Source organism: Schistocerca cancellata, chromosome 5 (genome assembly GCF_023864275.1).
Source record: "Schistocerca cancellata isolate TAMUIC-IGC-003103 chromosome 5, iqSchCanc2.1, whole genome shotgun sequence".
NCBI classification, from domain to species: Eukaryota; Metazoa; Arthropoda; class Insecta; order Orthoptera; family Acrididae; genus Schistocerca; species Schistocerca cancellata.
In genome coordinates this window covers 123878539-123892734 of record NC_064630.1, presented here as the reverse complement: position 1 = coordinate 123892734, position 14196 = coordinate 123878539, and positions in this window count along the sequence as shown.

Here is a 14196-nt window from a genome sequence, read left to right as displayed (position 1 = left end):
GGTTTCCTTTATTGATTGCTGAATATACATACTTAATAACATGAACAATAGGCTGAAACTCCGCCTGACTGCCATCTCGTCTACTACTTCCGTTCGACTCTTAAAACCGCAACCTGGTTTCTGTACAAGCTCTAACAAGGGAACCTCCCCATCGCACCCCCCTCAGATTTAGTTATAAGCTGGCACAGTGGATAGGTCTTGAAAAACTGAACACAGATCGATCGAGAAAACAGGAAGAAGTTGTGTGGAACTATGAAAAAAATATAAAAAATGAGTAGTCCATGCGCAAGATAGGCAACATCAAGGATAATGTGAGCTCAGGAGCGCCGTGGTCCCATGGATAGCAGCATCTGCGGAACGAGGGGTCCTTGGTTCAAGTCTTCCGTCGAGTGAAAAGTTTAATTTTTTGTGTACTTGGTGTATTTGGACAGCAAGTTCAGCAACAGGTGAATAGGGTACTTGTGCAAACGCCGAATGTCATTGTGAATTGCAGTGCGTTAGGAAAAATGGAGAAAAGACTAGTGAAAGACTTTAATGAACGTGTGATTGCCCCTTACGCGGACAAAGATTTTGCCTTACTCCTTGACAGCTACACAGGACAGAAGGATCAGGCGTTGTACAATTTTAACGTGGGAGTATACGTGATTACCATTCCTCCAGGTTGTACATCTCTTGTGCAACCGTTAGATGTGTCTGGTTTTCGGCAAGTGAAATACTTTGTGAAAAGATTCTATGATTTTGCGAAGCTGCACAGGTACACAAAGCAGTATTGTTTACGTGGTCGATTAGATTAGATTAGATTAATAATTGTTCCATAGATGATGAATACGACACTTCGTAATGATGTGGAACGTGTCAGGTTAATAAAATATGTCTGTACAAGATATTACATTACACAAAATATTGCATGACACTAATGTTTAAGTGTCAATTATCAAAGTTCAGGCACTCACACATAATCAACTTCGCTCTCCAAAATTCCGGGACATGTTCAAATTTGCTTGGACATATGGAGGATTTGACGGTCTACACACGGAAAAATTTGAAAACGTTAAAAACATATGTTCTGACAGAGCAGAGGGAAAAATATGCGACTGTGAAACAGTTGCATTTATTTGTTGCAGTTTATGTGACAAACTCATATGTTTTCATCACTTTTTTGGGAGTGATTATCATATCCACAAGAAAACCTAAATCGGGCCCGGTAGAAGAATCTTTTTACCCATTCGCCAAGTGTACAAGTTAGGTGGGTCGACAACATATTCCTGTCATGTGACACACATGCCGTCACCAGTGTCGTATAGAGTACATCAGACGTGTTTTCCTGTGGAGGAATCGGTTGACCTATGACCTAGCGATCAAATTTTTTCGGTTCCCATTGGAGAGACACGTCCTTTCGTCTACTAATCGAACGGTTTTGCGGTGCTGTCGCAAAACGCAGACACTAAGCTTATTAGAGTGAACAGAGACGTCAATGAACGAATGGACTGATCATAACATTGTGAAAATAAAGAAAGTGAAATTTTCACTCGAGGAAAGACTTGAACCAAAGACCTCTCATTCCGCAGCTGCTCACGCTAACCACGGGACCACGGCGCTCCTACGCTCAGACTGTCCTTGATGTTGCCTGTCTTGCGCATGGACTACTCAGTTTGTATATTTTGCTTATTTTTTTCATAGTTCCACGCAACTTCTTCCTGTTTTCTCGATTGGTCTGTGTTGAGTTTTTCAAGGCCTATCCACTGTGCTAACTTATAACTAAATCTGAGGGGGGTGCGATGGGGTGGTTCCCCTGTAAGTAATCTTCCACACCCTGTTACATGCATTTCGACAGTGCTGACTGGAATACGCTCTTCGAGATTCGTGAGGTAACAGAGGTCACCTTAAGGATCTCAAAGAGCGTGTTCCAATCAGCATTGTCAAAAACATTTCTTTAGATACACAGTTGCCATAAACGTTGGGTTTATCTCATAGCAAGTTTTAGTTTATATTGTAAATAATTTAGGTCATTTTATTTGTCGATTTATTGGGACTGTTCTTGTTAAAAAATTGTCAACAATCGTTACCGACACATTTCTCAAATGTATTGTGAGCTTATTGATAATATGCTTGGCTATCCACAGGAACAATGCGTTAGGACACAACTTTTTACCAGCGTTGTATGTTTTCGTATAGTCCCATTTATCTTTGCGTGATTTCTAGCTTGGCCGACACCATTGTGAATTATATTAGCTCTTGCTGTGCTGTCAAAAGACGTCCTCCTACTATTGTAGAACTCGAGAGAGTAAAAGCTAGTGCTAAGAGTTTGTTTGTGATGTTAGCTGTCTCTGTTCTCAGCACTGGCTGCATGCCGGGATTTCAGACCCCTGCGTCCAGAGCGCGCCGGCTTGTTTGTTTCTGTCTAACTAAGCTTATTATTGCAGCCTCGGCTGTTTACGAATCCTCCCTAGCCACCTTTGTAATCGGCGCTCTATCGTGACCCCCTGGAAAGCGTATTTCACGCAGTCTATAGACCGGCGGAGTTATTGTCGCCTGTCCCGGTTCTCGGACAGTTTTATGTCCCTCCAAAATACGACAGAGTGTTGTGTAAGGATGGGTGGGAGCCTCCTATTGACAGATGCAACTGGAAGTTAGCCAGACGCGTGTTGCTTCCCAGAGGACTTGCTGCCAAAATTTTACGACCCTTCCTTTACACGCTTCCCAGGTGCGGCTGTAAAACACCTTTTGCTGTTTCATAGAATTCCCTCCTTTGTCCGTCAGGTGATGAGTATTTTCCACGTATATAGCAAATGTGGCACAATCGTCGTAACCTATGTATTACTTGCGCTCGATGGTTATAAGAAACCTCAATAGTTCCCGCAGAAGTTACTGTGCTCATTCAAGTTAGGTTTAAGTAGTTCTAAGTTCTAGGGGACTTGTGACCTAAGATGTTGAGTCCCATAGTGCTCAGAGCCATTTGAACCATTTTTTTTTTTTGCACTTAACTGCTGTGGTCATCAGTCCCCTAGAACTTAGAACTACTTAAACCCACTAACCTAAGGACATCACACACATCCATGCCCGAGGCAGGATTCGAACCTGCGACCGTAGCGGTCACGCGGCTCCAGACTGTAGCGCCTAGAACCGCACGGCCACTCCGGCCGGCCTGCAAACGTGCTTAGCCGACACCACTATTGACTACGTCATCATGAAAACCGCGACACATTTTATATGTCTGTAACTCAGTTAAGGTTACTCATGCACGTCGTGTGCATCGCCATGGAAAATTTTTTAAATTAATTGTTTACACCTATGTTTGTAAAGGATATGTCGGAGAAGCCTTACTAAACAAAATTACAATCCGCTTGAGGCAAAGGGCCGCGCGGGTTTAGCCGAGCGGTCTGAGGCGCTGCAGTCATGGGCTGTGCGGCTGGTCCCGGCGGGGGTTCGAGTCCTCCCTCGGGCATGGGTGTGTGTGTTTGTTATTAGGATAATTTAGGTTAAATAGTGTGTAAGCTTAGGGACTGATGACCTTAGCAGTTAAGTCCCATAAGATTTCACACACATCTGAACATCATCTGAGGCAAAGGCCGGCCGCGCTGGCCCAGCGGTTCTAGGCGCTTCAGTCCGGAACCGAGCGACTGCTACGGTCGCAGGTTCGAATCATGCCTCGGGCATGGCTGTGTGTGCTGTTCTTAGGTTAGTTAGGTTTAAGTAGTTCTAAGTCTAGGGGACTGATGACCTCAGATGTTAAGTACCATAGTGCTTAGAGCCATTTGAACCATTTGAGACAAAAGTGTTGTGGCTTAGCCTTTATAGTTGCCAGACGTCTGCTATTTGCTCAATGGACTTTTTCTCATCACTTGACAGACACCATTTGATGCTACCTCGATGGCTCATCGCTGTTGCCTCAAATATATGGCAAATTAATGCTCTTTTTCATTTTTATTGAATTATGCTGTTACATTATGCCTCATAATCAGATTTTATCTTTAACAGTTTTCTGATCATTGCCTTTTAACCGAAACACTAAATAATTGCGGTAGTGACTGCTTTTTAGTATCAGCATACAGAATATCATATTTTATGAAGGGAGGCAAATTAAGGTTTAAGGCGGGACCGCCGTGAAAATGCAGTACTGTAGTTATTTAACTTTATGTGCTGAACTTGCATTTATTTTTAGCAAAAATTTTTAAAGTTGTGTCCAGAAAAATCTACAATTATTTATTACACAAAAGTTTTAAACAACTGCAATCACTGCGGCAAATTTCTTAAATAATCTATACAATTATTATTATTATTGCCATGGTAATATTACGAGTGGCATTGCCACTAAAGCAGAACTAAACATACTAAAATGTAAACTTTCACGGCCGGAAATATCATGTCCATTATAATTATCCGGGCTGTTATGCCGTGGTCGGTTGATGAATGCTGTGGTGATTCCCAACGTTTCGTCTCCGACTGCGGGAGACATCTTGTGTTGGATCTTCCATCAAGCTACGGACCCCCTTGAAGATGTCTCCCGCAGTCGGAGACGAAACGTTGGGAATCACCACAGCATTCATCAACCGACCACGGCATAACAGCCCGGATAATTATAATGGATAATGGACAGAACTAAACAGTTTCCGAAATTCCTTCACCAAAGAAGATAAAGTTAATATTCCTGAATTCGAATCGGGAACAACTGCCGCCATCAGTAACTAAGAAGTAGATATCCTCGGTGTATCAAAGCAGTTTAAATCACTTAATAAAGGCAAGACTTTCTATCCAGACTATATACCATTTAGGGTCCTTTGAGAGTATGCTAATACGATAGCTTTGTATTTAGCAATCATACACAACCGCTCGCTAGTCGAAAGATCTGTATCTAAAGGCTGTTAACTTAACCTAGTCACACCAGTACCGAAGAAAGGAAATAGGAATAATGCGCTGAATTACAGCCTCATATTCCTAAAGTCTATTTGCAGCAGGATTTTGGAACATATGCTGTATTCGTGCATTACGGGTTACCTTGAAGAAAACGCTTTATTGAGAAACAATCTATACGGATTCATAAAATATCTTTCTTGTGAAACTCAAATAGCTCTTTGTTCTCATGAAGTAGTGAGTGCCATCGACAGGGAATGTCAAATTTTATCCATATTTTTAGATTCCCAGAAGCTTTCTAATCAAATGGACTATCGTCTCAGTTGCGCCACTGGATTCGTGATTTCCTGTCAAAAAACAATAGAAGTTCGTAGTAATAGAAGGAAAGTCATCGAGTCAAACCGAAGTAATAACCGATGTTTCGCAAAGAAGTGTTACAGGCCCTCTCGTGTCACTGCAGTTCCTGATCTATAAATACGTTTTAGGAGACAAATCGACCCACCCTCTTAGATTTTTTGCAGAAAATGCTGTCATTAACCGTCATATAATGCTTTCAGATTATCAAAACAAACTGCAAAACTATTTAGATAAGATATCTGCACAGTGCGAAAAGTGGTAACTGATTCTAAATAATGAGAATGAGAAGTCATCGACACGAGTAATAAAAGAAATCTGTTAAATTTCGCCTACAGGATAAAACGCACAAACGTAAAGTCTGTAAATTCAATTAAACTCTTAGGGATTACAATTACGTATGAACTAGATAATAGTTTCTTTTATTTCGTCTGTCTCAGTAGCAATGATATAAAATTCAGCTGTAGTGGTTATCGTTTTTCGAAAAATTACAAAGAACAGTAATGCGTACCAACAGTATTTATGTCCATGTTTTAGGTATTCATAGGCTTATAGACATACTTGTTTTCAGCCGTGATTATTCATACAACATGGCGCCAGAATGCACAGTAAATTATACAGTGGTCGACAAGTGCCGTCACTGATCTTAGCCTATGCGTCTGTTGCTATTGACTGACACAACCAAACTGCCAAGTATTACCTACAGTAGTCAACACGACACCCTTGTAGGTGTACCCCTCATACATACGCGAACGCGTATGTGGCTGCTTATTAGCTTTCACGGTGCTGCCCCATCATTCTCGTTTTTATTGATAAGATTTTAAAACTAAAGAAGTATCAGATTTCCATTACAGAACATGTTGACGATTTTGTTTTAGAAAATAATGTGGCATTCAAATGAAAATACCAATTTTACATTACAGGAAATGTTAATTTTTTTTAACATAATAACGTAGAGTCTAAATGGAACATGCAAACCTAGGAGGCGACGATATAGGTCGCCTCCATGTATACAGCACTGTATTTTTGTAGCAGGGTATAGTACGAAGCATTACTACTTTGCATACAGGGAGTCAATGCTGAAACCTAAAATATGGTGTTCATTATTGCACGTTATCCACATACTGTCTAAATTAAAAAAGATGAAAGACATAAAACTGTTACAGCTTTACAAATTACATTATTAGTGTAACTTTAGGTATCAAACCCACAGTAACGCATTAAGCAAACATTACACAGCACCATATTGACCATCATCCGACACAATCATCAGTCATGGCCCGAAGGCCGCTTTCAAAGCCAAATCTTATTTCTGTGTTGAATATATCAACATAATAATTGTTGGTAAACGTATTACATAAAATGCTGGTAACATGTCGTTGCATAGGGCTACATTTACAAAAGAGAATGTTACAACTGTTGTGGGTTGGCAGGAGAGCCAACACCGGGTTACTAGAGGAAGCCGAAAGCTACGCGTTTTAGCTGACGCAGGCTGGCGTGAGGTCTGGAACAGGACAAGGAAATTAGACTTTAGAAAAACGGACGTAGCTGGTGGAATACTTAACTTTAATCCATTAATGATGAGCGTCGCTCTTGACTGTACATGATTCATAATATCAATAGTAACTGAACATGGCGCCTTGCTAGGTCGTAGCAAATGACGTAGCTGAAGGCTATGCTAAGTATCGTCTCGGCAAATGAGAGCGTATTTTGTCAGTGAACCATCGCTAGCCAAGTCGGTTGTACAACTGGGGCGAGTGCTAGAAAGTCTCTCTAGACCTGCCGTGTGGCGGCGCTCGGTCTGCAATCACTGATAGTGGCGACACGCGGGTCCGACGTATACTAACGGCCCGCGGCCGATTTAAAGGCTACCACCTAGCAAGTGTGGTGTCTGGCGGTGACACCACAACAACTACTACCCACCATCACGAGGCGAGCAGATTTTGGCCATAAACATTTGAACAAATGTGTCGGACGACTATGTATGCGCTTATTCTAAGCGCAATAGTAATACAACATAAGCTTTTGGCTCAGAAAGGGAATAACCGTATGTACCGCTGTCACATGCGTACTGTATCATACAGTGCTAGGGTTGTGGAATCGAACTCCTTACCACCTTTCGTACCATGCTTTAAAATTTTTCTTATTAAAATAAAATCTCTTGTTTCATACAAGATTCATGAATAAAATATGAACGTACTGTAAAAACATGAAGTACATGCCAACAATGTTATCATATATGAAACCTTCCTAAATTTCAGTAATAAACTGTTATTGTAGGCTAATTTCTACGGATAGTACCTGCGGTATGGCGCCAGATACTATAGCACCTTGAACTCCATTAGCCTAGTTATTCCTAGTCTAATACAGTCTACTGTAAGGCGGTCCTGTGCTCTAATACTCATTACAGGTTTTGGTCTCAAACCCACAATCCCTTATACATCTGGTGCTACTCACTATGGTCCAGAAATATTACAAACCACTTATTACTTACTTGAAACTTCCTGGCAGATTAAAACTGTGTGCCCGACCGAGACTCGAATTCGGGACCTTTGCCTTTCGCGGGCAAGTGCTCTACCATCTGAGCTACCGAAGCACGACTCACGCCCGGTACTCACAGCTTTCCTTCTGCCTTGCAGGTTCGCAGGAGAGCTTCTGTAAAGTTTGGAAGGTAGGAGACGAGATACTGGCAGAAGGAAAGCTGTGAGTACCGGGCGTGAGTCGTGCTTTGGTAGCTCAGATGGTAGAACACTTGCCCGCGAAAGGCAAAGGTCCCGAATTCGAGTCTCGGTCGGGCACACAGTTTTAATCTGCCAGGAAGTTTCATATCAGCGCACACACCGCTGCAGAGTGAAAATCTCATTCTATTACTTACTTATTACTTACACAAAAATGGGAATGCAATTTCAAGTACAAGTGGCTTCCTGTGGCGATCTTTATGGCGATACTACATGCCATTAACAACCGAAACTACCCAATAAATCATATCTGATTCAAACATGAAGGCATATAAGCAACGTAACAGTAGTTCATCAGGTCATACTGACAGCTAAAATTCTAGCGAAGTGCCAAGGTACGGATCATGGCTACAGGTTACTCACGGTCATGACCCCGGTACCACACGAATACGGTGCCTACACAAACCAGTATATTTATCAGTTCTAACCAACTAGAAAAATTCATAGGCTATAGTAGACATTTCCTCGCTGTTTCCTGGGGCAGCATGCCTCGAATAGGCAAATTACGAATAACTGAAACTGTAACAATCACATAGCTAATGTTGTGTGGAAAAGAAACGAAAGAGTGCGATTTAATGGTAGAACACTTAGAAAATGTAACAGGTCTACTAAAGTGACTCCTTACACTACGCTTGTCGGCCCTCTTCTGGACGATTTCTGTGTGGTGTGGGGCCCGCATCAGACGGGATTGACCGAAGACACAGAAAAAGTACAAAGAATGGCAGCTCTTTTAGCATCATCGCGAAATTCGGGAGAGAGTGCCACGGATACGATAAGCGGATCGGTGAGGTAATCATTAAAGCAAAGGCGATTACAGTCGCAACAGAATCTTCTCATGAAATTTCAGTCACCAACTTCGTGCTCAGTGTGTTGTTGGCGCTTACCTACATAGAGAGGAAAGGTCATCACAATAAAATAAGAAAAGTTAAAGTTCTCTCGGAGACATTAAATTGATCGTATTTCCCGCGTGCTGTTCAAGAGTGGAACGGTAGAGAAATAGCCTGGAGGTGGTTGAATGAGGCCTCTGCCAGGTACTTAGTTGTGAATTGCAGAGTAATCATGTAGCTGGAGATGTACAGTCTTAGACAATAAAACTGACAGCCGGCCGGCCGCCACAGAGACTAAGTCCGAGTCATTCACTTAAGGTGGCCAATAAAACTGACCGCCCCTGACAACTCTACGTCCGGCCATATGCACAATCTGGCAACACTGTAAGATGCGGAAGTGTTAGGAGGAAGTGTTGTCTACTTTCCGAGACATTGTCGGACTGTGTGAGCCCGTGGTCTAGTGCAGTCGGCTTTCAGCCGTGATACCGTGCGGACGGGCTCGGCGCGCCGGGCAGTGCTCCGCAGGTGTTGTTGTTTACCCGCTAGCGCGCGGTCGCGTCGTTGTATTGCCGTATAGTACCTGTACCGACCCGACATGGCGTTCTCATATCGAAAATCAAACTAACGTTCAACGCATCGTACACGAGACCGAAGGCCCATGAAATTGAACGGTTTCTACGAGACATCACGCACATAGAACCACAAGAACTGATAGGAATTCATCTGTCTATTGTAACCAGCACAGTGTACCTCAAACTGATTGATGAAGCGGCGTGCGACAGATTACTCCAACGATCTGCAAACGGCTTTCGCTTCTGCCACGCAGACGGTAACGTGAGCGTGGTAGGAGTTGACCATGCCGGTCTGGGGGTGCGTACCGTGCGCATCTTTGAACTACCGTTCGAAGTTCCTGCCAACCTAGTCGTTGATGCGCTGCGGCCATACGGCACAGTTCTGAGCCACACAGAGGAGAAATGGAACACATTCGAAACGTACCCTGTCCTTAACGGGGTACGACAAGTGCGCATTGAACTTAAGAAGCACGTTCCATCGTATGTTTTCGTTGGTGGCTGCCGCGCAATTGTTATATATGATGGACAACCGAGGACCTGCTCGGGCTGCGGCCAGGAAGGCCATGTTAGAACTGAGTGTCTGCAGCGCCGCCTCGTTCAGGTGCCCCGCAATGAACTTCCCCAACGACCCACTATGACCTCTCTCCCGCTAACATACGTGGAGGCGGCACGCCATGATGTGATGGATGATCAAAACCTGCTACCTCCTCAAGTCGCTGCCAGCTCCGTTGGAGAGTCAGCGCCGTCGACGACGCCGCAGCCCAACGGTGCCGAGGTTCCTCCAGCCTCTGCCCACCGCAGCGTCGTGGGCACCCAGCCACCGTCACTGTCGGAATCTGACACAGGGGTTCCTAGCGACCGAGACTGTGTCGAGCCCCGCCCTTTAGTGGATGTCGAATCTCGGACCAGAAAGCAAAGATCACCCAAGCGACACAAGAAGAGGCGATTGTCAGCTGAAGAACAGGACAGGGATGTGAAGCCGTCGGAAGACATCGACTTCGTTGACTCGTCCACAATTGCAACGGCCTCCAGTGGCATCATTCACCAGAAGGTGCCTGAAGACAAGGAACACTCTCCTAAATCTGGTGGCCCAGAAAACGAGGCGCATTGCGTCGACTCCTGTGAAACCGACCAGCCCCCAATGACATCACAATCGTCTCTTGGTGATTGGGCAGACGATATGGAGGCAGATGATGCAAAGCAAACATTGATATCTCCGCCAGAGCCCATGGCTGACATTGAGCCCGGAGGGCTCTGCCAGTTAGGGACTCATACGGCACAGTAATGCACAGCATGCAGATGGCTGGCTGTGTGGTGTGTGAGATCACTGTGGGCTTGCACCGGCAGACTGCCTCCGCCACTTGATATGTCTCAGTCATACCGTGTGGGAACAGTCAATGTAAATGGTGTCCACTCCACTGTCAAGACCCGCATGTTACACGACATGATCAGAGCGGCAGACTTGGACATTGCCCTTCTCCAGGAGGTCCGTCCCGAGCTGCGTTTAGACCTATATGGCTACACCACCTACAGCCTACCCTTAGGTGATGGTGCAGGAGGAACGGCCATCCTTCTCCGAGATGGCATAGACGCGACGGACGCGACGTACTTGCCGAACGGGCGAGGCATCGCACTCACACTTGGCGCAGTCCGCCTCATTAACGTCTACGCTCCCTCCGGTAATTCGCACCGTGGTGACAAGCATGTCTTCTATTCGGAGGAGATAGCCCCACTTTTGCAAGGAAATATGGACCATTACATAGTGGGCGGCGATTCTAACAGTGTTCTGCGGCCCGAGGACCAGATACCGCATTACGTCCCATGCCCGGCTCTACAAGCATTGATACGTGACCTCGCGCTCCACGACACATGGTTCTTACATCACGAGAACCAGAGTGGATATACGCACTTTACCAGCCATTCTGCCAGTCGTCTGGACCGGATATACGTCTCGCGTGCCCTCCGCACAGCAACCCGTGATGCAGAACTCTGGCCGACGGCCTTCACGGACCATCTCGCGTACATCTGCACTATCACCTTACCCCGACAACTCACAAGACTCAGCAGGGGCCCGTGGACGCTGAACGTCTCCCTCCTTCGCGAGGAAGCGTGTCGGCGAGCAGTTACTGACACGTGGCGTCGATGTATCAGGCGCCTGCCCATGTATGCTTCCACGTTGCTGTGGTGGCTGGGATGTGTCAAACCTGCACTCCGAAAGACCTTGATGGCCTATGGGCGTGACAGATCGAACTGGCAAAGGGCAACATCGGAATTTTACTATACAGCGTTACGTGAGCTGGCGACGCAACCGCCGTCTCCCGAACGTCAGATGTCAGTACAACGCATCAAAGCTCGTCTACTTCGCATCAGGACCGAGCAGCTCGAAGGTGTCCGCATCCGTGCGCGAGTGCAAGACTGTATCCCCAACGAAACAGCGTCAGTGTATCACATTGTGCGCGAGAGGCGCCACCGCAAACGTCAGCCCATTACGGCGGTAAACACGGAGGAGGGCGGCCGCGCAGTGACACAAACGGACATCGCGCACACGTTCGCCAGACACTATGGGACCTTGTACATGGAAGATCCGCGAAATGTACGTGATTATGACGAGCTGTTGCACGATTTTCCCGCCCATCGGGACGTGGCACCCGATGATAGTCTGCTGCTGCCCATTACACCCGACGAGCTGACATCGGCCTTGGCACGTGGAGCACCGAACAAGTCGCCTGGACCGGACGGTTTACCCCTGGAATTCTACCGCACTTTTTACCACCTTATGGGTGACAAGTGGCTCCAAATGTTTCAAGACCTGATCCGTCCTGATTTCACTGTCCCCACAGAATTCACAGACGGCATCTTGATCCCAGTACCGAAACCGAATGGTGGTTGTAGGTGGCAGGACTTTCGCCCAGTTACACTCCTCAACAACGGCTACAAGATCTTCGCCCGTATCCTCCGCGTGCGTCTCCACACCGCTATCGGGAAAGCCATCCACACCGATCAAACATGTTTAGGTGGTGTCAGCAACATTCATACGGCGTTAGGAGCATACCGCGACGTAATTGCTTTGACGGCGGCCTGCAAAATACGAGGCGCCCTTGTCGCCGTAGATTTTGACCACGCATTCGACCGCGTCAACCACGGCTTCTTACGCGCAGTTTTGCAACGCATGGGCCACTCTCCGGAGTCTGCAGGTCCTTCGACTGGTCCACGGAGCGCGCTCCCGCATGATGGTCAACGGTTATCAGTCTGGTCACATTGTTGTTGGACGGTCAGTGCGACAAGGGTGCCCCCTGTCGGGTATATTATTTGCTGCAGCGCTTGAACCAGCTTTACATGGTCTACGACAGCGATTAACTGGTATCTCCTTGCGGGACGAGACCTTTCGTTGTGGTGCATTCGCCGATGACGTGGTGTTCCTGGTCAGATCAGAGGATGAAATGCATATGGCGCTACAGTGGCTACGCCAGTACGGAGCGGTCGCTGGGAGCGTCATCAACGTGAAGAAGACAAAATACATGGATGTCGGAAGGGGGCTTTCCCACACAACGGCGGTGCCCTTTGACAAGGTGCCCGTACTCAAGTGTTTAGGAGTGCAATTCTATAGCAATGTCCGCCGCACGGCGGCGGCTACGTACCGCCGGCTCCTACACCAGACACGTGCTCTGCTGCAGGACAACAAACTGCGTCGCTTGGATATGCTTCTCAGAACACGTTATGTCAACACCTATCTTGTCTCAAAACTGAACTATTTTGCGCATATCCTTCCCTTGACGGCTACGATGGCCGACAGATTTCAAGCAGCATATGGACATTTCGTAAGCACCGGTCTGGTTTTTAAAGTCCGATACGCCACCCTGACGCTGCCGCAGCGGGCGGGCGGTATCGGTTTAATTCATGTATATAACCGTGCGCGATCGCTTTATCTCAACACTATGCGTCGCAGGTGGACCTCTGCCCACGCCACTCTGACGGGCACCCTGATAGCGGAAGTGGCACCACACTCTCTGCATCCCCCGGTTTCTGTAGGACACATTTCACCGGCACTCACCCACATCAGACAGTTCTTGATTGACTTCAGCTACTTACGGTCAGAACTTCCGACAACACGGAAGCCCAGCACAAAAGACTATTATCGCATCTATCAACAGCAGCAACCTGTAAATACGGTCACCCAGAAACATCCTGAAGTTGCCTGGAACACGGTGTGGCGAGCGGTACACACGCCTTTTCTACCTACGACGGTGCGTTCATTGTGGTACGTAGTTGTGAATGGGAAGTTCGCTACTCGTCAGAGGCTACATTCCATACATCTGGCGGACGACCCCTTGTGTCCGACATGCTCAGTCGCTGACTCGGACGCACACCGTCTGACGTGTGCCGCGACCAGCGAGTGCTGGCTACTGACGCAGCGCATGCTGGCGTTACTCTTGCGGCGATTGCCGGAGTCTATCTCCCCTGATGAATTATTGCGCCCCGACGGCGTATACTTTCTATCAACCAGAACGAACGCCGTTAACTGGCTAAAAGGCATGGCCGTTTACTACATATTTTGCGATGCTCCCAAAGGCACACTCGACTTTTGGTCCCTATTGATGACGACACATGCAGCTTTCAGCCGCCACCCGAAGTACAGAACTCGTTTCGCAAATTATTTAGGTTCATTATTTGCGGATCCTCCTGCTCACTGGGGCGTTCCGGGTATGCGACGCTGAAAATGAAGAAGAATCCTGGAGCATATTGATCCTCTACGGACGGAATAGGGGGGAACCCATCCCAACAGACGAGAAGACGACTCGGACGCACGGCTACGGCAGTTGTAGGATCTTTCTTTGTAATGAAACAAAAATAAAT